The sequence below is a fragment of the Zophobas morio genome, unplaced genomic scaffold (assembly GCF_036711695.1).
Source record: "Zophobas morio isolate AGI-343-1 ecotype UQ-CSIRO unplaced genomic scaffold, CSIRO_AGI_Zmor_V1 ptg000029l, whole genome shotgun sequence".
Taxonomy (NCBI): domain Eukaryota; kingdom Metazoa; phylum Arthropoda; class Insecta; order Coleoptera; family Tenebrionidae; genus Zophobas; species Zophobas morio.
Genome location: NW_026972134.1, coordinates 8,534,937 through 8,538,974, shown reverse-complemented (window position 1 = coordinate 8,538,974; position 4,038 = coordinate 8,534,937).

The following is a 4,038-nucleotide window of genomic DNA, read 5'->3' as shown; positions in this document are numbered from 1 at the left end:
CGATATCTCACACATAAGGTTTAAAATGTTTTTGTTGTTTAATGTTGGTAATTTCTTGAAAGCTTTTTCGAATCTTTCTGTCAATTTCAAATTCATTTATTTTTCTAAATTGTCTTTTATTCATTACGAATGTAAGCAAGTCTTACAATAAAAACAATTTTTGTGTTAGAAAATTAGATGATTTATACATAATTTCTTTAATATATCATTACATATTTGACTGCATTCTCTCTTCACTGAATTGACTGAATAATACTCGACGGTGGCCTTTATCTAAACCCAGACTTTCTTCCTTTTTCTTTGCTCGAATACCCATCGCGACTTTCGCTTCCAGACTTTTCTTTAGCGAACGCCGCTCAGTCGCCGTTACCGATGATCCCCGCCGTCGCCGTGCATACTAGATAGCCCTTGGGAAAACCCATAGGGGTCGTACCGGGGCGGCGTATGGGTTTATTTCGAAACAATATATTGGCCTAATTGATTTTTTTTTTTTAAAGGAGGGTATATATGCTAGAAGTACCCAATTAAAGAATGGACCTAATGAAAAATTACACATTCCGCACAGATGAATAAATGGAATAAAAGCAACATAGCGTTGTTTCAAATCAAAATTTAAGATTTTGTTTGTCAAAATTTTTCAATTTCCTTAAATTTTGTCTAATTGTGTTATTGAAATTTTTTTACGACTTATGCGTTTTGTAACTGCAATCGGAAAGTTGTTATTTTATGAAGAATATTAAGAAAAAATTAAAAAACGGCGTACGTTTCAAAATTTAAGGAAATAAATTTAAGGTTCTGTATAATCTATTAAATATAGGTTCCGCAAGTGATTCTGATCAGTTACTTATCACTTATCACTCGTTTGTACTTTGGTTAATTAGTAGATGTGATGTAATCGTTTGTGCGGTAATTACATAAGGCAGCCGTTTTTAGACAAGCTACTATTATGTAAAATTGACCAGTAATAAAAAATCGTGATATTTTAATTTACTTGGAAGTCTACTTTACACTTTTCAATTAAACATTGAAAGATATAAAGTCTGATTCACAATTCAAATAAATTACTGTGCACTCTGGGATGTGTCATTCCACCGAAAAAAAAACACACAAATTAATAATGTTTACTTCCTGATAAGCCGGACGAATGGCTACGCTAGTTTCATCTTTTCTTGACATTTCATAAATCCTAGAATATACAAAAATAAATTTTAAGTTTCCGGTTGTAAATGATTCGCTTTCTACTAGTCGTTGGCAATATTATTAGAAAAATAATTTCTGAACTACTAAGCGGATAAAATTTCAGGGTCATTTCAAATATGTCATGTCATTTTCAACTTATTTTGGGGGGATGTCTGCCAGCGTTTATAGAAATCAGAGTTTCTTTATAATATTTTGACCATTACGACTTATATAATATAGTATCATATAGTTAATAATTTCTTTTGTCTAACAATTAGTTAATGATGCAATACGGACAGACAGACGGACAGACTGACAGACGGACAGACGGACAGACAGACGGAAATGGGAGACCTATTTCCTTGTCTTCTAGGGGTCATGAAAGATCGAGAAAACGTATAAGTAGAGAGTCGGCCGACGGATTCGATTACAATACTTCCTTTGCTTACGCTCGGGAAGTAAAAAGGCAAAATCAATGTACAAAATTAGTATGAATTCAACGAAAATTTTTTGATGTGGCATGGAAATAGTTGTCCATTCTTCTGCTTTTTTCAATACTTAAGTATGCTTTTTCCTCGAAGCTTTTAAGGTGGTCCACCATTGGTTTTCCTTTCTTACCTAATGCATTGGATATAAAGAAAGAAGGAAGAAAATATGTCAAAGATTAAAATTATTTTCAACTACACAGATTTTTGTCGTTTTGGACTTTAGTAGTTAGTTGTTGCAATTTTCTTGAAATTTTTATTAGCGCAAATCGTCATACACAAATATAACGCGCTTTGAGTCTTACTGCATACTTATATTTATAAAAGAATCTAAATATTTTTAATTTTCAAATAATCAGATTTCAGGTTTTTCAGATGTAACATCATATACAGGGTTTCTACAAATGATAATAGGGTCGCAGTAGGTCATGTAAACGTGCCGCCTCTCAGATTTAACTGTACTAAGTGTACAAGGATGCATAACAAAAATCACACATAGAACAAACACATGTGTATAACTGGTTGTCTAAACGCTTCACATTTTTTTTATAAAACTAATTCATTATAATAAAAAGAAACAAATTTATTGCGGTTAAACATCACCGTAAATATTGAAAATGTTCATCATTCTGTTCAAGGCACATGTTCACTCCCTTTTTAATTTCAAAAACATTCTTTCGTCAATACTTTAGACCCGTTGTTCAATTGTTCAATTCTGCTCAAGTCGTCTCAAATCATCAACAATTTCCTCAGATGAACGAGATTTCTCTTTGTTGATAATTCCAGTTCGAACGAATCTGTTGATTACATCTTTAATATGGGCCTTTAACGATGTTTCTTGAATTATTAAATCACGGAATTTGGCCAGATATTCTTGCTTACAGGCGGTTACAGAATACACATACTCTTCGTTTATGAAGTCGCATTGCGATAACAAGATGAAAGTGTCTTGTTCAAGAGAATAAACCATTTTCACAGTCTGCGCTTCCTAGCATAAAAACAAATTACTGTAATTAGCACTTGAAAAACATTCAAACAATAAAAACGACGACTTTAAATGGCAGATTACAAATGACATTAGACGTTAATGTGACAAGTGAAAGCTGTCCTAATGATGCATAATTACGGGCATAATTTCAGCGAAGCGGGATTTTTGAAATCCATGACCAACTACGCTCTTAGAATTATTTATAAAAGCCCTGTATTTAATTAGCGTGATTTACTCTGTTTTTTATTAAAAAAAAAACAAAAAAATCCCTTGTAACAGATTTTATCGTTATATTTGATAGTTTCTGGGAATTTTCTCCTAGACTGGCAAACAACGTTAAGGTAAATGATTTATGTAGTGCTTGCAAATCGCCGCTACTTTTCCTGAACTGTTCAATTTGACTACTTATTAAAACACTGTTTAGCCATGCCAATACAAACAATTTTTTCGTGGTACCATTCCAAAATTTACTTTATATTTGTACGTTTAATTTTTTGCATGTTCAACGTGTATCGATTAAAGGCGATCAAAATATAAAAACAAATCTTTCTTGATAGCCGATATACAAAAAGCATTGTTTTAATATAGATATTTGTTAATACTATAAGACAGTAGAATTGTATTCTTCCAATTGTCACAATTTTCATCAATTTATAGTTTTTTCGGTTTTATTAAAGAATTTTTGTAAAAGTCGATTTTTTTCAGCCGTTTTGTCAAATAAAATATTTGTGGAAAGTCAGTTTGTCAGTTTTGCTCTAGTTTACTTGGTGACCAATTGTACAAATATACAGCGATATTTTTTTAAAGCGCTTTGTAATTACACACTATTCAATTTTCGTTCTAAAAGAAATATTTGCCTAAAATTTGTCGTAAAATAACAAAACGAATTTATATTCTCACGAATTGCCACCTGCTCACATAGCGTTCAAAATTACTCATGTTTGATTACGTACTGTTACCCAAACACCACCAGACAATGCGATAATTATTTAATTGAAGGTCCCATAGAGACTTGTTGTAATTTGTACGTATAAAAGCAGATCCAAGCTTTGAAAATACATCAGAAATCAACATGAAGAACACTACCATCATCTGTGCTCTCCTAGTCTTAGCAACTGTATTGGTAAGTCATTATTTTTTAATATTTTTGGCGCTCAAATTTTGGAAAATTTAGGTTGACAACAACGCTGTGGCCATTGCCCAACAGCAACCACCATCTGGGGGACCACCAATGGGTCCTCCACCAAGCATGAATGGAGGCTCTCAAGGAAATTCTCAGGGTCAGTCAAGTGGCCAACAAGGTCAGTCAAGTGGCCAACAAGGAGGACAAAGCTGAAGAATTTTTGGATGTTATGACGGCTTTATGGTGACTAAATAATGAAATCA